The sequence below is a fragment of the Rhinoraja longicauda genome, chromosome 34, assembly GCF_053455715.1.
Source record: "Rhinoraja longicauda isolate Sanriku21f chromosome 34, sRhiLon1.1, whole genome shotgun sequence".
NCBI lineage: Eukaryota > Metazoa > Chordata > Chondrichthyes > Rajiformes > Arhynchobatidae > Rhinoraja > Rhinoraja longicauda.
In genome coordinates, this window is record NC_135986.1 from 13,606,258 (window position 1) to 13,627,723 (window position 21,466).

The 21,466-nt window shown below is 47.3% G+C and overlaps 1 protein-coding gene and 1 pseudogene across 1 annotated transcript in view; one reads left to right on the forward strand and one right to left on the reverse strand.

Annotated features, from left to right (window-relative positions):
* aicda (activation-induced cytidine deaminase) overlaps positions 1-21,466 on the reverse strand; it is a 62,001-nt gene that overhangs the window by 17,798 nt on the left and 22,737 nt on the right.
* LOC144609552 (histone H2A-like) lies at positions 10,927-20,989 on the forward strand (annotated as a pseudogene).

Here is a 21,466-nt window from a genome sequence, read left to right on the forward strand (position 1 = left end):
TGCTCAATGGAAAAGTTATGGAATTAAAAGGGTGGGAGATCTTTATCATAAGGGAACTTTTCTTTCTTTTCAGGATTTACAGCAGAAGTACGGATTACATGTTAATAATTATTTTAGATATTTACAACTTAGAGATTATGTAAAATTACACATGCAAGAATATAAATTTAGAGGTCCAGAAACTCTTGATGTATGCCTGAATCAACATTATAATTCAAATAAATTAATATCCTTTATTTATAATACTCTCCTAGATACTGACATTCCGTCATCAGAATCATATAGACGAGCATGGGAGGACGAATTGAACCAACTCATGATGCAAGATATATGGGATGAAAGTTTACAACATATACACCAATGTTCATTAAATACTAGACATTCCTTAATACAATTTAAAATAATACATAGGTTACATTATTCGAAGACGAAATTAAATAGGATTTTTCCTAGTATCTCTCCTATTTGTGATGAATGTCAATTTCAAGAAGCTAATTTAACTCATATTTTCGTAACTTGCATAAAAATGCAACATTTCTGGTTGGATATTTTAAAAATAGTTTCTAAAGTTATCGACAAGCAATTGGATATGGATCCAAAATTAATTATATTAGGATTATCAGAACATACTACAAACTTTACAACAAGTCAGGTACATTTTCTTGATTACAGTTTAATAACTGCGAAAAAATTAATACTTAAATTTTGGAAAAAACCAATAACCCCCACAATTAAAATGTGGACTATGGAAATGACAGAGACCCTGCATTTGGAAAAAATAAGATTTGCCTTAATTGACAAACCTGATTTATTTTTTAAAATATGGTCTCCATTTATTGAATTTTTAGAAAAGTAAATGGGTTTGACACAGGACTAAAATAAAATTTTTAAATTAAAAGTTGAAACTTGAGTTTAGGGTTGGATGTACAACTGTGGTTATTGTCTCCGGATCTACCCCCTTTAATTTTTATAGTTATACCTTTTTTTAAATTTTTTATTCTCTCTTCCCAATAGTTTATTGCAGTGAGTCCAAACGAGCGGTACTATTCAAATACTTTATTGTCGGTAAAACCCGTGACAAACGCAACGCACTTACTCTTGGACTAACACTAACTTCGCTCACTAATCTAATCTCTATCTCTAGTTTGGCGCCAGGCATTTAAATACCTCGCGCTCCCTCACCCCGTGACCGTAAACCAATCCGAGGGTTCTAGACTACCTGGCCAATCCGTATGTCCCTACATGACCCCCCCCAGAACCCTCGAAACCATACCTCACGGGCGCCCGAACCTCCTGCCCAGAACGTGTACGGAGGGGGGAAACCGATACCCCCAGCGTGACAGGAGGCGGGGTGGACGCCGCCGCTGGAGGCGATGGGGGGTCCACTGGAGCGGTGGGTGTAGGTGACGGGGGGCACTTGATCGGCAACGGCGGCCCGGGCCCAACCATAGGCGGCGGAGGCCCAAGAGGTGGTAAACAGGGCACCGCTGGCGGGACCAGTCGAGCGGCCACAGGCCGGCCCCGGCGCGGTGGCTGAGCCACCGACACGGGGAGGTCCTGGTCCAAATGGGCCGGCTTGAGACGGGACACTGAAACAAGCTCCTGGCGATTTCCCACCTGCAAGGTGAAGGTGACAGTCCCCCTTTTGAGCACCTGGAACGGGCCCTGGTACACCGGCCGAAGAGGGGGGCGGTGGGAATCTTTCCGAAGAAACACGAAATCACAGCCCCGCAAGTCCGACGGAACGTGAACCGCTGTGCTTCCGTGATTGGAAGTCGGGACTGGAGCCAGAGAACCCACCCGTGCCCGGAGGGAGCCCAAGACTAACGTGACGGATGGCGGCAAGGCGGGAGTGGAAGGGAGAATGTCACCCGGCACCCGCAGGGGCGAACCGTAGACGAGCTCGGCCGAGGATGTGCCCAGCTCAGCCCGCGAGGCCGTACGAATGCCGAGGAGGACCCAAGGCAGCTGGTCAGCCCAATCGTAGCCGGTCAGGCGAGCACAGAGGGATGCCTTCAGCTGCCGATGGAAGCGCTCAACCATCCCGTTGGCTTGGGGATGATAGGCGGTGGTCTGCTGTAAGCGAGAACCATACAGCTGTGCCAGCGCGGCCCAGAGGGACGAGGTGAACTGTGCTCCTCGATCTGTGGTAATAATAGCCGGTACCCCGAAACGGGCCACCCAATGCAACGCCAGGGCCCGTGCACAGGAAGCCGCCGAGGTGTCCGACAACGGGAGCGCCTCCGGCCAACGAGTGCACCGATCAACCACCGTCAGTAGATGAGTATAACCCCTAGAATAGGCAATGGACCCACCAAATCCACATGGATGTGGAAAAAACGGACGGGGGAACCTCGAATCTCTGGTATGGGGGCTGGACATAGCGATGAACTTTGGAGGTCTGGCACGGAATGCAGGCGCGTGCCCAGGCTGCCACCTGCTTCCGCAGGCCGTGCCAGACAAACCGGTCAGCCACCATGGCAGAAGTCGCCCTGATGGACGGATGTGCCAGGCCATGAATGGCCTCAAAAACCTTACGCCACAGAGGGGCAGGCACCACCGGGCGAGGGCGTGGGCGGGAAACGTCACACCACAACTTGGGACCTGTGGGGCCACACGCCACCTGCTCCAAACGCAGTCCCGAGGCTGTGGAGGCGTACACCGCGGCAGTCCCTTCCAGGCGCTGAGCCTCCGCTAGCTCCTGGAAATCCACCTGTTTTCCCACCACGGCTACGGAGGGAATGGCCGGCCGGGACAGGGCATCAGCAACGGCATTCAGCCTACCCGCAATATGACGGACATCGGTGGTAAACTCCGAAATCAGGGTGAGGTGCCGCTGCTGGCGAGCCGACCACGGATCAGAAACCTTAGCAAAAGCGAATGTCAGAGGTTTGTGATCCGTGTAGGCCACGAAAGAACGGCCTTCCAAAAAATAACGGAAGTGGCGGACTGCTAAATAAAGGGCCAGGAGCTCCCTATCAAACGCACTGTACTTGAGCTCCGCTCGAGAGAGCTGCCTGCTGAAAAACGCCAGGGGCTGCCAATTACCGTCGACCTGCTGCTCCAAAACCCCACCCACCGCCACGTCTGAGGCGTCCACCGTCAGAGCCGTGGGGGCGGAGGAGCGCGGGTGCACCAGCATGGTGGCGTTGGCGAGGGCCTGTTTGACCGCGACAAAAGCCGTCTCTGCAGCTACGGACCATACCAACTCAGCGGGGTTACCCGCGAGACATTGAAAAAGGGGGCGCATGACCCGAGCTGCTGCAGGCACGAACCGATGATAGAAGTTCACCATGCCCACAAATTCCTGCAAGCGTCCACTTTAGCTGGCAAAGGAGTGGCACCGGCCGGAGTAACCCGGTGACCCAAAAAATCCACCGCTGACAGGCCGAATTGGCATTTGTCCGGATGGAGAATCAGGCCATGGTCTTGCAGCCTCTGGAACACCGTGCGGAGGTGGACCAAGTGCTCCTGGACCGAACGGCTGGCAATCAAAATATCATCAAGGTAAATAAACACAAACGGCAACCCTCGACCCACCCGGTCCATCAGACACTGGAATGCCTGAGCTGCATTTTTAAGGCCGAAAGGCATACGCAACCACTCAAACAACCCGAACAGAGTAATGGTAGCCGTTTTTGGGATGTCCGGCGGGTGGACCGGGATCTGATGGTATCCCCGCACCAAATCAATTTTTGAAAATATTGTAGCCCCCTCCAGGCTAGCTGAGAAGTCCTGAATGTGTGGAATCGGGTATCGGTCCGGCCGTGTTGCCGCGTTGAGTCGACGGAAGTCCCCACATGGTCTCCAACCCCCAGACGCTTTGGAAACCATATGCAAGGGGGAGGCCCACAGACTATTCGAAGGCCGAATAATTCCCAGCCTCTCCAAGTTTAGGAACTCCTCTCGAGCCCTGGCCAGCTTGTCGGGTGGGAGGCGCCCTGCCCGGGCAAAAACCGGCGGCCCCTCGGTCGTGATGAAATGAACGACCCCGTGCTTCTCGGAAGGTGCATCGAAACGCTGGACGAGGAGCTGCGGGAAGTCGGCTAGGACCGCATCGAACTGACCGGGAGCCGTGGTAATGGCCTGGATTACTGGGCTGGGTGGGGCGGCGCTTGTAGATACCTCCGGGCCGGCACCCCGGGGCCGTACACCAGCCGAGGGTCGCAGGCCCCTCCCGCGGACGTCTGCGACCAAAGAAAACGCCCATAGAAAATCTGCACCCAAAATGGCCTGGCCCACATCCGCAACGATGAATTCCCAACGGTAAGTCCTGGACTCGAAGGACAGGGACATGATCCTTTTACCGTAAGTACGGATGGTGCTACCATTCACTGCAATGAGGGGCGGGCCCTTCCCCCCCACTTGAACTTCGCAGTCATAGGGGGGCACAATACTCACGACCGCTCCCGTATCCATTAGAAAGACGATCCCGGTACTCTGATCTGTAGCGTAGAGACGGTAGTTACGGCCAATCGAGACTGCCTCTACCTTCAATCGGCCCAGGCATTTCCCGGAAACGAACACGGGGATCTACAGCTTCGTGCCTCGCTGCCCCACCGCCGATGGAAAGAGCACCAGCCACGCCTATCCAGCTCTGTTGCTCGAGCCCGCTGCCAATGAACAGGCGCCGCCACCCTCTCTTGGCGGGCCGACTGCGCAATAGCGGCCGATGTGTCGCTCTCCCGGCCGCACCCCCGACTGCCGCTGGGCCTCGAGACCCGGTTAACGGAGCCGTCTCGGGTGTGCCGCTCCCTAAGAAGCATGTCGGCCTTCTCGGCGAACGCTACCGGATCTTCAAAAGGGACGTCCGCCAACACCAACCTGACGTCCCCAGGTAGCTTCTCCCGAAAGGCCGCTTCGAATACCATGCACGGCTGATGATCGCCCACCAAGGTCAGCATCTCGGACATCAACTCCGACGGCAGCCGCTGCCCCAGCTCTGGCAAATTGAGGAGCCTCAGAGCCCGCTGGTTCTGGGCCCAGCCGAAGGTCCGCAGCAGGAGCCTCTTGAGCCCCACATACTGCTCCGTTAGGGGTGGACTGGTCAGGTATTGACTGACCCGCGCAGCCACCTCCGCCTGCAGACAGCTCACCAGGTGGTGGTACTTCTCCTGGTCTTCCTCCACCCTTTTAAGATGGAACTGCGATTCCGCCTGCACAAACCACAGGTGCGGCTGATGGGCCCAGAACGGCGGTAGATGAATCTCGCCCGCGCTCGCTCCCGCCTGCGACATGCTGCTGCTTGCTTCTTACGTTCGAGGTCACCAATGTAGTGAGTCCAAACGAGCGGTATTATTCAAATACTTTATTGTCGGTAAAACCCGTGACAAACGCAACGCACTTACTCTTGGACTAACACTCACTAATCTAATCTCTATCTCTAGTTTGGCGCCAGGCATTTAAATACCTCGCGCTCCCTCACCCCGTGACCGTAAACCAATCCGAGGGTTCTAGACTACCTGGCCAATCCGTATGTCCCTACATTATAGTATTTTTTTCTTTCATCTTTATTTTTTATTTTCTCTCTTTAAAAATTTTAAAATTGAAGCTATGTAAGAACTTTGTAACAAATTTGTCTTTTATTTCTATCTGTACATATGCTTTTCAATTTAAAAAATAAATAAATAATAAAAATAAATAAATAAATATATAAATAAATTCCAAACTGCCTGGGATAGACTAGGGACATAAGTTGGAAAAGGTGCAGAGAAGATTTACGAGGATTTTGCCAGGACTCGAGGGTCCTTAGCTATAGGGAGAGGTTGGGCAGGCTAGGATGTTATTTGGAGCGCAGGGAGGGGTGATCTTATAGAGGTGTAAATGCAGTATTTTACTCCCAGTGTTGGGGAATCAAGAACCAGAGAATATAGGTTTTAGATGAGAGGGGGAAAACTTTTAATGGGAACCGGTTTTTTATCCGGTTTTTCGCCTCTCCCAGGAGATCACTCAGTTCTTTTGGGTGGGCGGTTGGAGCGGTTGGAGCAGCGGCCGGGCGGTAGGTTTAGTAACCGAGCACGGGGCTTTGTTTGGGGAGTATGAGTGCCAGGGCAGTTTATTGTTCTGGGTGTCGGATGTGGGGAATCTGGGAGTCTGATAGTCTTCCAGACATCCACATCTGCGCCAGGTGCGACGAGATGGGGCTCCTAAGGGACCGTATTAGGAACCTGGAGCGGCAGATTGATGACCTCCATCTGGTCAGGGAGAGTGAGGAGGTTATAGATAGGAGTTACAGAGAGGTGGTCACTCCAAGACCACGGGAGGTAGACAAGTGGGTCACGGTTAGGGGGGGCAAGGAGCAGGGACTAGGGAGTACCCCGGTGGCTGTACCCCTTGGAAATAAGTACTCCTGTTTAAGTACTGTTGGGGGGAACAGCCTACCTGGGGGCAGCGACGGTGCCCGGGCCTCTGGCAAGGAGTCCGGCCCTGTTGCTCAGAAGGGTAGGGAAAGGAAGAGGAGAGCGATAGTAATAGAGGACTCTTTTGTGAGGGGGTCAGATAGGCAATTCTGTGGACGCAGTCGGGAGACCCGGATGGTGGTTTGCCTCCCTGGTGCCGGTGTCCGGGATGTGTCTGAGCGTGTCCAGGATATCCTGAAAGGGGAGGGAGATGAGCCAGAGGTCGTGGTACATATAGGTACCAACAATATAGGTAGGATAAGGGAAGAGGTCCTGAAAGGAGAATTTAGGGGGCTAGGAAGAGAGTTTAAAAAAAAGACTTCCAAAGCAATAATCTCAGGCTTACTGCCTGTGCCACGCGATAGTGAGAATAGGAATGCAGTGAGGTGGAGGATAAATATGTGGCTGAGGAACTGGTGCAAGGAGCAGGGATTCAAGTTTCTGGATCATTGGGACCTCTTCTGGGGGAAGTATGACCTGTACAAAAAGGACGGGTTGCATCTGAACCTGAGGGGAACCAATATCCTGGCGGGGAGATTTGCTAAGGTAATTGCGGAGGCTTTAAACTAGTACGGTTGGGGGGAGGGACTCAAACACAGATAAGCTAATAGGCAGTGTGTGAGGCAGGAGGCAGAAAAGGGAAACACTCAGACCCAATATGTAGGAGAGAAAGAAGGGAAAAGAAATAAACTGAGAATAAGAAATGATGGGTCCCTTAAATGTGTATATTTTAATGCTAGGAGCATTGTAAGAAAGGTGGATGAGCTTAGAGCCTGGATTGATATCTGGAAGTATGATGTTGTGGCGATCAGTGAAACATGGTTGCAGGAGGGTTGCGATTGGCAATTAAATATTCCAGGATTTCATTGTTTCAGATGTGATAGAATCGGAGGGGCAAGAGGTGGGGGTGTGGCATTGCTTGTCAGGGAGGATATCACAGCAGTGCTTTGGCAGGACAGACTAGAAGGCTCGATTAGGGAGGCTGTTTGGGTGGAACTCAGAAATGAGAAAGGTTTATCAACACTTATAGGGGTGTATTATAGACCGCCAAATAGGGAACGAGAATTGGAAGAGCAAATATGTAAGGAGATAGCAGATATTAGTAGTAAGCACAGAGTAGTGATTGTGGGTGATTTCAATTTTCCGTATATAGACTGGGAATCATATTCTGTTAAAGGGCTGGATGGTTTGGAGTTTGTAAAATGTGTGCAGGATAGTTTTTGCAGCAATACGTAGAGGTGCCTACCAGAGAAGGGGCAGTGTTGGACCTCCTGTTAGGAAATGAGATGGGTCAGGTGACGGAGGTATGTGTTGAGGAGCACTTTGGGTCTAGTGATCACAATGCCATTAGTTTCAATATCATTATGGAGAAGGTCAAATCTGGACCAAGGGTTGAGATTTTGGATTGGAGAAAGGCTAATTTTGAGGAGATGAGAAAGGATTTAAAAGGAGTGAAATGAAACTTTTTATTTTATGAAAAGGATATAATAGAGAAATGGAGGATATTTAAAGGTGAAATTTTGAGAGTACAGAGTCTTTATGTCCCTGTTCGGTGGAAAGGAAAGAATAATAATTTGAAAGAGCCGTGGTTTTCCAGGGAAATTGGACACGGTTCGGAAAAAGAGGGAGATATACAATAAATATAAGCGGCAGGGAGTAAATAAGGTTCTTGAGGAATATAGAGAATGTAAAAGGAATCTTAAGAAGGAAATTAGAAAAGCGAAAAAAAGATATGAGGCTGCTTTGGCAAGTAATGTAAAAGTAAATCCCAAGGGGTTCTACAGATATGTCAATAGCAAAAGGATAGTGAGGGATAAAATTGGTCCATTAAAGAGTCAGAGTGGACAGCTATGTGCTGAGCCGGAAGAAATGGGGGAGATATTAAACAATTTCTTTTCTTCGGTATTCACCGAGGAGAAGGATATTGAATTATGTGAGGTAAGCGAAACAAGTAGAGTAGTGATGGAAATTATGAGGATTAAAGAAGAGGAGGTACGGACACTTTTGAAAAATATAAAAGTGGATAAGTCTCCAGGTCCTGATAGGATATTCCCTAGGACATTGAGGAAAGTTAGTGCAGAAATAGCAGGGGCTATGACAGAAATATTTCAAACGTCATTAGAAACGGGGATGGTGCCGGAAGATTGGCGCATTGCGCATGTTGTGCCTTTGTTTAAAAAAGGTTCTAAAAGTAAACCTAGCAATTATAGACCTATTAGTTTGACGTCTGTGGTGGGAAAATTAATGGAAAAGATACTTAGGGACAATATATATAATTATTTGGACAAACAAGGCCTGATTAGAAACAGTCAACATGGATTTGTGCCTGGAAGGTCATGTTTGACTAATCTTCTTGAATTTTTTGAAGAGGTTACCAGGGAAATTGATAAGGGCAAGGCTGTGGATGTTGTCTATATGGACTTCAGTAAGGCATTTGACAAGGTTCCACATGGAAGGTTGATTAAGAAGGTTAAATCGTTGGGTATTAATAGTGAGGTTGCAAGATGGATTCAACAATGGCTGAATGGGAGATACCAGAGGGTAATGGTTGACAATTGTATGTCAGGTTGGAGGCCAGTGTCTAGTGGAGTGCCCCAGGGATCTGTGTTTGGTCCACTGTTGTTTGTCATTTACATTAATGATCTGGATGATGGTGTGGCAAATTGGATTAGTAAATATGAAGATGATACTAAGATAGGTGGTGTAGTTAGTAATGAAGTAGAGTTTCAAAGTCTACAGAGAGACTTGAGCCTTTTGGAAGGGTGGGCTGAAAGATGGCAGATGGAGTTTAATGCTGATAAGTGTGAGGTGCTGCATTTTGGTAGGACAAATCAAAATAGGACGTACAGGGTAAATGGTAGGGAATTGAGGAATGCAGTGGAACAGAGGGATCTGGGAATAACTGTGCATTGTTCCCTGAAGGTGGAATCTCATGTGGATAGGGTGGTGAAGAAGGCATTTGGTATGCTTGCCTTTATAAATCAGAGCATCGAGTATAGAAGTTGGGATGTGATGTTGAAATTGTACAGGGCATTGGTGAGGCCGAATCTGGAGTATGGTGTGCAGTTCTGGTCGCCAAATTATAGGAAAGATGTTGACAAAATGGAGAGGGTACAGAGGAGATTTACTAGAATGTTGCCTGGGTTTCAGCACTTAAGCTACAGAGAGAGGTTGAACAGGTTGGGTCTTTATTCTTTGGAGCGTAGAAGGTTGAGGGGGGACTTGATAGAGGTTTTTAAAATTTTGAGGGGGACGGACAGAGTTGACATGGGTAGGCTTTTCCCTTTGAGTGTGGGGAAGATTCCAACAAGGGGACATAGCTTCAGAATTGAGGGACAAAAGTTTAGGGGTAACATGAGGGGTAACTTCTTTACTCAGAGGGTGGTGGCTGTATGGAATGGGCTTCCGGTGGAAGTGGTAGAGGCTGGCTCGATTTTATTATTTAAGAGTAAATTGGATAGGTATATGGATAGGAGGGGATTAGAGGGTTATGGTCTGAGTGCAGGTAGATGAGACTAGGTCAGGGAGAGTGGTCGGCGTGGACTGGAAGGGCCGAACGGGCCTGTTTCCGTGCTGTAGTTGTTATATGGTTATATGGTTATACATGGAACGAGATGCCCGAGGAGATAGTTGAGGCAGGGTCTATTGCAATGTTTAAGAAACATTTAAACAGGTACAAGAATAGGGCAAGTTTAGACGGGTACGGGCCAAATGCAGGCAGGTGCGACTCGTGTCAATGGGGCTTGTTGGTCGATGTGGGCAAGTTGAGCCAAAGGGCCTGTTTCCACTCTGTTCCAATCTGGAACAGCGGATACAGCAGATGAGGTTGGAGGAGGTGCAAGTGAAACTCCACCTAACCTGAAAGGACTGTCGAGGTCCGTGGACAGAGTCAAGGGAGGAGGTATGGGGCCAGGTGTTGCATCTCCTGCAATTGCAGGGGAAGGTACTTGGGGAGGGGGTTGTTTGGTTGGGAAACGAGTTGCGGAGGGAACAATTTCTGTGGAAAAGGTGGGGATGGGAAGGTATGGCTAATGGTGGGCTCCCATTGGAGGTGGCGGAAATGTCGGAGGATTATGTTTTGTATGCGACAGCTGATGGGGTGAAAGGCGAGGACTCGGGGAACTGTGTCCCTGTTGCAACTGGGGGGAGGGGGAGCAAGAGCGGAGCTGTGCAGTACTGAGGAGATATTTTTTCTCTATTCCAGCTTCTTTCCTCACCCCCCCCCCCCCCCCCCCCCCCCCAAACCCCATATCCCTGTCCATGTTCTTCAGAGATGCTACTTCTGAGTTATGCCAGAACTTTATGTCCTATTGTGCATTGACCAGCATCTGCAGTTCATTGTTTTTACATGTCCACAGATAGATTGGCATGGCTACTCTTTTGGACTATTCTAAAATATTTTTCCTTTTAGCCGAATTTTCAAATTTCAGGTCATTTTGGCGACTGCCGATTATTTTCCGCGCTTGTTTTGTTGCTGCCTGATCATTGGAGAATGAACCAGTTCACTGATCGGACTGTTACACACCACCAATGAGATGAAGCGCTGCATCACCGAACTGCATTCCCCCAGAAGCTGTTAGAAGGGCGAGTGCAGGACGATTTGCTCATTCTGTGTGCAGTAATTAGTCGGAATGTCTGGGCGAGGGAAAACAGGTGGTAAAGCTCGGACCAAGCCCAAATCTCGCTCGTCCCGGGCCGGGCTGCAGTTCCCGGTGGGCCGTGTTCACAGGCTGCTGGAGCCCCGGTATACATGGCTGCTGTGCTCGAGTATCTGACGGCTGAAATCCTGGAGCTGGCCAGTAACGCGGACCGCGACAACAAGAAGTCCCGCATCATCCCCAGACACCTACAGCTGGCCGTCCGCAACGACGAGGAGCTCAACAAGCTGCTGGAAAGGGTGACCATCGCTCAGGGTGGGGTGATGCTATGGGAGATAATACGATATTATTTTATGCATGATATTATTTGATATTATTTTATACATTAGACATTGTTACGGTATTATTTTATACATTGTTGTTTAAGGTTTGTAACTACTTAGGCATTAGGCGCCTCTCTGTAACTAATTAAGGCGCTCTAGACATTCCTTACCCTTGACACGTCTCTGTAACATAACACTCCTTTGCTTTAGCTCGTACCCTTGCTTTAGCCTAGATGATAAGGGTAGCAGAATCCGAAGAGATGCAGACATTCATCAATGAATATGATTTAATGGTGGCAAGAACTAGCAGGAAATAAGGGAGGCGAAATATGAAGGGATGTGAGCATTGAGATAAGGATATATTACTAAATGGGATTTAATGGTGGCGGGACAAACAGGTACTACAAAGCAATGAAGGACTGAAGAAAGGAGTGTGGGTATGAGGTAATGCAAAGGAGATAAGGTTTAGAATAATCCTATAAAAATAGGCTGCCCGGTGTACTAAGTGGGCAGTCAGATGGTTGACATCCTGATTGTTCCAGCCGTTGTTTGCAAATAAAGGCTTTTAACTTCTTGAAGAATTCTCCGTGTCATCTGCTTCATTTTGAACACCGGTAACCATGACAAAATTGGCGTAGTCGGCAGGATCGGAAAGAGGCCCATTCGATAACGGACGACAAGCTAAAGGCGCTTCCAAGCCCGTCAGGGGCTCCCCGGTTCAACAGGTAAAGGGTGGCCACCCGCAAAAAAGGTAGGCGGTTTTCCGCTTTATTTGGACTAATGGCCTGTTGAAAATGGGGGACCACTGGTGGCACAGGAGCGCCCAGGCGGTCCAAGGGCCTCTCCGATCCAAAGAATCTGTCTAAACTATTCTAAAAAGAGACCCGGAGGATTGCTCAAGAAGGCTGCGCAGTGGGGTAAGTAGAAAATAGATAAGTTAAGAAAGTGGATTTGTGACGTCACGAAGACCTCGTGGATACCACCCTAAGAGGATAGGGGACTGAATAGACGAGGCGTCCTGTGGATACCGCTCTAGTTAACCGGGGATTACTCTGGTTAGCTAGGGGTCTGGACGGGAAGGATAAAACGTCCTGTGGATACCGCTCTAGTTAACCGGGGATTACTCTGGTTGGCTAGGGGTCTGTATGGGCAGGATCAAAAATTTGAATAATTGGATAACATAAAAAATAAAAAATGCAAAATATTAAAGGAATATAGTAGAACTGTAGAAAATAGAAATAGCGTAGTAGGTAGCATAGTGACTATAGAGACGGAACGGAGTGAGAACAAGGACTGCATTTAAACTGACTGACCAAGTGCACTAAAATAAGACAAGTACAATGAATAAAATAACTGCAGTTGAAATACTAAGTAAGAAATTCCCCGTATCCAAAGAGGATATTAAAAAACACTTTGAAAAATGGGAAAAAAGGACGAAAAAATTGGTTACGAAATGGCCCACGGAATGATATAAATATGATATAAATTTTGATATAAATTTTGATATAAATATGTGTGATGAAATGGAAGTGTTAATTAAGAACTATAAGCCTAAGGATAAATCAGGAACCCGAGTAACGAAAAAGGAAAAAGAACTAGACGTGCTTAAATTGTTTAGAATAGAAGGAGAAAGGCTGAGGAAAGCATAACAGGAAAAGAATACCACCCCAAACAAGAGTGAAAAACCCGAAAAACAGCATGAAAATCAGGAGCTTCAGGGGAAAAAATCAACCCTGTACCCCAGCCTAAGGGACCCTGGGTATCCCCCTCCCTATTCCAGCCAGGACGGAATAAAGCAGTGCCCTTTGGTAAAAGGGAATGGTGGAGATAGAGGGAGAAGTCACAACTTGGAACGATGAGCAAGACATAAAGGAATATAGACAGAGAAGGGGGCAGCGAGAAAAGGAAAGGATGAAGCAAGAAGCACGGGAACTAGAAGCAGACATCAAAAGGCTGCAGGACCTCAGGGACCTCAGGGACAGAAAGGTTTATGGGACCCGTCAGGCAGCAAATGAGGAGTATGAGGGAGACAGCAACACAGAAACACAGGCATGTAATCAGCAGGCATCAGAGAGAGGGCAAAACTGTGAGAATGAAGCAGAATTAGAAAGTGATGGGGAAAGAACAAGGGAGTGTAGAAGGGAAATAGAGGCATCCGTAAAGCGCTTAGAGATAGAGATAAGGGAGATGGAAAAAGATATGGAAAGAAAAAGAAAGGAAAGCCAGGGGTACGCCCAGAGATGAGGTGGGAAAGTATACAGATAGAACCACAACAGGAGATGGTGAACGAGAGACAGGAGCTGAGGGGGAGAATGGTGCCATTACTTTTGAAAAAGGCAGGACGAACCCAGTATATTCCTTGGGTGACCCGAGACCTAGAAGGGCTGAGAAACGCCTTGCCCACCATATATGACGGGGCAGGAAAATGGATTAGGGCCTTTGAGGAGGAAACTATGGGACGATTATTGGCTATGGGAGATTTGAAGGCACTACTGGTGAAGGTAATGGGAACCACGAAATTCACAGAGCTGTTTAAAATGGCTGGGATAAAAAACGCAAATAACCCGATGATTGATTAAGGTTGATTAAGAAGGTTAAATCGTTGGGTATTAATAGTGAGGTTGCAAGATGGATTCAACAATGGCTGAATGGGAGATACCAGAGGGTAACGGTTGACAATTGTATGTCAGGCTGGAGGCCAGTGTCTAGTGGAGTGCCCCAAGGATCTGTGTTGGGTCCACTGTTGTTTGTCATTTACATTAATGATCTGGATGATGGTGTGGCAAATTGGATTAGTAAATATGCAGATGATACTAAGATAGGTGGAGTAGTTGATAGTGAGGTAGATTTTCAAAGTCTACAGAGAGACTTGGGCCTTTTGGAAGGGTGGGCTGAAAGATGGCAGATGGAGTTTAATGCTGATAAGTGTGAGGTGCTGCATTTTGGTAGGACAAATCAAAATAGGACGTACAGGGTAAATGGTAGGGAATTGAGGAATGCAATGGAACAGAGGGATCTGGGAATAACTGTGCATTGTTCCCTGAAGGTGGAATCTCATGTGGATAGGGTGGTGAAGAAGGCGTTTGGTATGCTTGCCTTTATAAATCAGAGCATCGAGTATAGAAGTTGGGATGTAATGTTGAAATTGTACAGGGCATTGGTGAGGCCGAATCTGGAGTATGGTGTGCAGTTCTGGTCGCCAAATTATAGGAAGGATGTCGACAAAATGGAGAGGGTACAGAGGAGATTTACTAGAATGTTGCCTGGGTTTCAGCACTTAGGCTACAGAGAGAGGTTGAACAGGTTGGGTCTTTATTCTTTGGAGCGTAGAAGGTTGAGGGGGGACTTGATAGAGGTTTTTAAAATTTTGAGAGGGACGGACAGAGTTGACGTGGGTAAGCTTTTCCCTTTGAGAGTGGGGAAGATTCCAACACGGGGACATAGCTTCAGAATTGAGGGACAAAGGTTTAGGGGTAACATGAGGGGGAACTTCTTTACTCAGAGGGTTGTGGCTGTATGGAATGGGCTTCCGGTGGAAGTGGTGGAGGTAGGCTCGATTTTATTATTTAAGAGTAAATTGGATAGGTATATGGATAGGAGGGGATTGGAGGGTTATGGTCTGAGTGCAGGTAGATGAGACTAGGTCAGGGAGAATGGTCGGCGTGGACTGGTAGGGCCGGACAGGCCTGTTTCCATGCTGTAGTTGTTATATATTGTTATATATATATTGATGGCCAGTCATTTGACCTAGTCAGACCGAGGGTATGGCAGGCCCTCAGAGACTGTTACCCGCTCAAGGTGGACCCAAAGACATTGAGGGGAGACCCGCTGGGGGACACGGATGCCCCCTCCGGATAAGTCCAGACTGGAGGAAGTGGTGGGATTGTCAACCATACCCCACTCCCAGTTCAGGGACCACCTGGTTCATGCAAATATCATAAGGAGAGACAAAAAATGGTGAACCAACAAGAAGAGGTGCAGAGAAAGGTGATGCAAATGCAACTAGAAGAACTAAAAAAAGAAAGAACGTGAAAAAGGAAAGAAAATGCTGTCAGTAACCGCAGACCTGGCTGAAATAGCAGAAGTGAACGATACACTGATGCACAGTGAGTCCTATGGTAGAGCCAGACGGGGGCTGGATAATCCCATGCCAATAATAAATGTCTTTGGGGGAGCTTCTCCTCAAATGTCCTATCAGGGGCAAATCAGATCAGGGAATCAGCCCCGACAGGATTGGGGCCCTCAAGGGGGAGCACAAGGAAGGGGAAGAGGAAGGCCAGTAGGCAGACAGGTAGTTGATAGAATATGTTGGGGATGCACCGGAGGCACCGGAGGCAGCGTACTTTTCAGTGATTGATCTCTGCTCAGCATTCTTTAGCGTGCCGTTAGCAGAAAGATGCCAGTTTTTTATTGCATTTACCTACAGGGTCATTCAATATACCCTGAATATATAGTAGAAGGATGCCGCAGGGATTTAAACACTCGCCTCATGTTTTCAATCAGGTACTGAAGACAGATTTGGAAGGTATATCCCTACATAGTACGTTAATACAGTATGTGGATGATTTGTTGGTCTGCTCTGAAAGTGAGGAGCAATGTGAGCAAGACACCCTGACTCTTTAGAAAGGCTGGCATACGGAGGCCATAAAGTGTCCAGGAAGAAGTTGCAGTTTTGTAAGCAACAGGTGGAATATTTAGGACGGTTGATCTGCAAGGGAGTAAAGGCTATAGCACCAGATCAAATTGAGGCAATAATTAAAGCTCCCAAGCCTCAGACAGTAAAGCAAATGATGACATTTTTGGGAATGTCTGGATATAGCTCAGACTGGATTGGAGAATATGCTGAAATTGTGATGCCATTGAGAAAAGTACTGAAGGAAGCGGGACACACAAATTTGAGAAATGTTTTACAATGGAATGAGGAGGCGGAGACAGCTTTTAACACCATTAAGCGAGAGTTACAGTCAGCCCAATTAGGAGAAGGGGAGATGCAACGTGACCTGGGTGTCATGGTGCACCAGTCATTGAAAGCAAGCGTGCAGGTGCAGCAGGCAGTGAAGAAAGCGAATGGTATGTTGGCATTCATAGCAAGAGGATTTGAGTTTAGGAGCAGGGAGGTTCTACTGCAGTTGTACAGGGCATTGGTGAGACCGCACCTGGAGTATTGTGTGCAGTTTTGGTCTCCTAATCTGAGGAAAGACGTTCTTGCCTTAGAGGGAGTACAGAGAAGGTTCACCAGATTGATCCCTGGGATGGCGGGACTTTCATATGAAGAAAGACTGGATAGACTAGGCTTGTACTCGCTGGAATTTAGAAGACTGAGGGGGGATCTTATAGAAACATATAAAATTCTTAAGGGGTTGGAGAGGCTAGATGCGGGAAGATTGTTCCCGATGTTGGGGGAGTCCAGAACCAGGGGTCACAGCTTAAGGATAAGGGGGAAGTCTTTTAGGACTGAGATGAGAAAACATTTCTTCACACAGAGAGTGGTGAGTCTGTGGAATTCTCTGCCACAGAAGGTAGTTAAGGCCAGTTCATTTGCTATATTTAAGAGGGAGTTAGATGTGGCCCTTGTGGCTAAAGGAATCAGGGGGTATGGAGAGAAGGCAGGTACAGGTTACTGAGCTGGATGATCAGCCATGATCATATTGAATGGCGGTGCAGGCTCGAAGGGCCGAATGGCCTACTCCTGCACCTATTTTCTATGTTTCTATGTTTCTGTGCCCCAGCCCTGGCCCTACCAAATTATGAGAGGGTCTTTCACTTGTATGTTTCCAACAGGCAGGAGGGCTATGCTGCAGCAGTACTGATGCAGGAAACAGGCATAGGTAAAGCTCAGCAGCCTGTAGCATACTAAAGTACAAAATTAGATGAGGTGGCGCAGGGTTACCCACCCTGCTATCAGGGACTGGCTGCGTTGCACTATGCGTACAACAAAGCCTCATCTATAACCATGGGCTATCCTGTAACTATATATACACACCATAAAGTAGTAGAGCTGTTGGAGAAGGGGAGGTTTGTATTAACACCAGCCAGAATAATAGCATTTCAAATGCTGTTGACATTCCCAGACATTACAATACAAAGATGCACCACAAGTAACATAGCTGATTATGTTCCACTTGAATATGAGGGGGAACCCCATTATTGCGTTGGGGAAACGATGTTTTTTTCTAAATTAAGGACGGACTTACAATCAGAACCACTGAATGATGAGGACAAGAAAGTTTTGTTTGTGGATGGTTTATGCTATAGGGATTATGATGGCAATCATGCAGGATTTGCAGTAGTGCAGCATGACCAATCAGGTTTTCAAACAATCAGATTAGAAGCTTCCCCACAACCTTGTTCAGCCCAGTTAGCAGAGATTAAGGCTTTAACAACAGCGTGTGAAATGATGGAGGGTGAGAAAGCTGACATTTACACAGATTCAGCATATGCACATGGGGTCTGTCACCTGTTTGGGGCAGTATGGAAGCAGCGTGGCTTCAAGAAAAGCAATGGGGACCCCATACAGCATTTTCAGCAAATTTCAGACCTAATAAAGGCACTGACTAAACCTAAGGCACTAGCTATCGTTAAATGCCAGGCACATAAAAAGGGAAACGACATGATCACAAAGGGCAATCATGCCGCAGACGAAGCAGCCAGAAAAGCGTCTGGATGCCAATCAGCCATTATTGCCCCTCAGGTAAATTTGGACCTGCAACCCACACAGGAGGATATAGTTGCGATGCAAGGTAGGGCTACATTAGCTGAACAAACAATGTGGAGACAGAGGGGAGCCAAACAGAATGTAAGTGCCTGTGGGCTACGGAAGAAGGTTTGCTGGTAGCACCTACACCTCTGCTAACCATTCTCATCTCAGAAGCGCATGGGCTAGACCACTGTGCAAGGGGGGAAGTGTTAAGGAAGATAAAGAGAGATGGATTTTGGTCACCCTATCTACAGGCTTCAGTAGATTACATTTTGTCACAATGTGAGATATGTGCTCAAAACAATGTTAGAAAGGGAATAACAACACATATAGGACATATACCTGTGCCCGAAGGACCATTTAGGCACCTGGTTATTGACTATGTGGACATGCTGAAAAAAGTAAGAGGGAAAAGGTATATGCTGGTAGTAATTGATAGATTTAGCAGATGGGTGGAGGCAGTACCATCTAAGGATTTAGGTGCAGGAACTGTAGTCAAGTTTCTGACAAATGAGGTCATCCCACGATTCGGTATACCAACCGAAATCAGTTCCGACAATGGAGCGGATTTTATTCAAAAAACAGTTAAGTTCGTACTGCAAGCCCTAAGAGTGAAACAAAGATTTGGGTGTGTATACCACCCTCAATCACAGGGCATGGTAGAAAGAGTTAATGGAACATTGAAGGCTAAATTAAACAAGATTTGCGCAACTACAAAGTTAAATTGGATTGATGCCCTGCCATTGGCATTAATGAGCTGTCGCATGCAAACTAATCGAATAACTCATTTAACACCACATGAGATGCTCACTGGCAGACCCATGCCGATGCCCAAATGGAGAGGTCCTTTCAAGGGACCAAGCCTGGAACAATTAGAGGTAGAACTTAAACAGTACATGCAACAGTTAACTATGATACACAAGTCTATTTACACACAGGAAAAGCAAAAGGAGCCAGAGGCGGACCAGGAAGGAGGACCTATTAAACCCGGAGATCAGGTTTATGTGCGAGCCTTTCGACGAAGGTGGAATGAGCCGAGAAGGGAAGGACCGTTCACAGTAACTAAGGCCTCACAAACTGCTGTTCAGGTAGAGGGCCGGTCCACGTGGTACCATCTCAATCATTGTACAAGGACTGTCCCACAGGCACAACCTGTGAATGACCTCGAGGTAAACGGGCAAGGGGACGAAAATACAGGAGAAGAGGTAAGCGAGCGTGAGAACGAAAACGCAGGGGAAGGATCAGGCATTGACCAGATCATAAAGGAAGTCTTGGGGGACATTAGTGACTCTGAGGTTGTTGACGATGAGGTTGTGGGCGTCTGTCCTCCTCGCGACAATGTGGACAGGGGCGACGGGGTGGGGGGCAATAGTGCCTCTCCCGAATCAGACCGTGCCTCTCCCGAATCAGATCTGGGAGCCCTCGATTTTACAGCTTTGGACTGGGTGGAACCAGACTGGTCCTAATACTACCCTGCTAGAGTTAGGGGAACAGGGGCGGATTCGAAGGAACATTGAGGATAGGGATGGCGATGACTCACATAACTTAGTCGCATGGCGCACAGCGACCACTAATGATTGGTATAAGTGGGCACAGTATACGGCACACACTATGCAACGATCGCAATGTATCGTATGGGCCAAAGCCAAGGAACAAATACTGGCTATACCAGACCCTCACAACTATACGCATTGTTCAAGATTAGACTCTTCAGAGGTTAAAAAGAATGCAGGTGACGGGCACCAACTCTTTGGCTGGCTAGAAAACATTCTAGGCGGATGGGGAGCATGGTTGGTTAAAGTCGGGATGACTATCGGAATCACCCTGCTTATAATTGCTATTGTATTGTGTTGTGCTTTTCCATGTATTAAATCTCTTCTAGTGAAAGCTACTGCGAATCAGCTGCCGTTGCTCCAGGATACGGGCAAATTTCACCTCCAAGAGAAACAGATCCCTCCGATAGAATACTATGCTGTTGAGCAATTTACTCTGGAAGATTACTAAGAACGTAGTTGTAAGGGAAGCTGGGTCTTTTTTCCTACCCTAGACATATGGGGGTAGGTTTTTGGCTGAGTGACCCAGGATGTTAGCATGTTGGAAGAAGAACACTGACAAACTGCACATTCTTTATAAAATCCTAAGTTGGGGGGCTAATGGTTGAGAGTGGATTTATGATTTGAGTTAACAACATGTGCGTTTTTTGGTTTTCTTTTTCTGTGAGACCACGTAGGTCTCAAAGGGGGGAATATGGGAGATAATACGATATTATTTTATGCATGATATTATTTGATATTATTTTATACATTAGACATTGTTACGGTATTATTTTATACATTGTTGTTTAAGGTTTGTAACTACTTAGGCATTAGGCGCCTCTCTGTAACTAATTAAGGCGCTCTAGACATTCCTTACCCTTGACACGTCTCTGTAACATAACACTCCTTTGCTTTAGCTTTAGCCTAGATGATAAGGGTAGCAGAATCCGAAGAGATGCAGACATTCATCAATGAATAGGATTTAATGGTGGCAAGAGAAGAGATAAGGAAAAACATAGGCCTTGGGGTGATGGATGGATGTGAGGGATGAACTAGCAGGAAATAAGGGAGGCGAAATATGAAGGGATGTGAGCATTGAGATAAGGATATATTACTAAATGGGATTTAATGGTGGCGGGGCAAACAGGTACTACAAAGCAATGAAGGACTGAAGAAAGGAGTGTGGGTATGAGGTAATGCAAAGGAGATAAGGTTTAGAATAATCCTATAAAAATAGGCTGCCCGGTGTACTAAGTGGGCAGTCAGATGGTTGACATCCTGATTGTTCCAGCCGTTGTTTGCAAATAAAGGCTTTTAACTTCTTGAAGAATTCTCCGTGTCATCTGCTTCATTTTGAACACCGGTAACCACGACAATGCCCAATATCCAGGCCGTGCTGTTGCCCAAGAAAACCAGCGCGGTCACCAAGAGCAAGTAACTTGGGGAAACATTCATTCAACGACCCAAAGGTTCTTTTCAGAGCCATCCACAGTGTCGGTGGGCTGGAACAGGATATTTCCTTTCACTACATCCGTTCTGTTTATCTGCCGCAGCCCGTCTCGGTCTAAATCCCGCACAATAACATTCGCTGCCCCCATTTAAGAAACAGACATAGAAAATAGGTGCAGCAGTAGACCAATCGGCCCTTAGAGCCAGCATTACCATTCAATATGATCATGGCTCATCATCCGAAATCAGTACCCTGTTCTTGCTTTTTCCCCATATCCCTTGATTCAGTTACCCCTTGGAGCTATATCTAACTCTTGAAAACATCCAGTGAATTGGCCTCCACTGCCTTCTGTGGCGAAGAATTCCACAGATTCACAACTCTGGGTGAAAACGTTATTCCTCATCTCAGTCCTAAATGGCCTACCCCTTATTCTTAAAGACCCTATTATTCTTAAGATTCTACTTT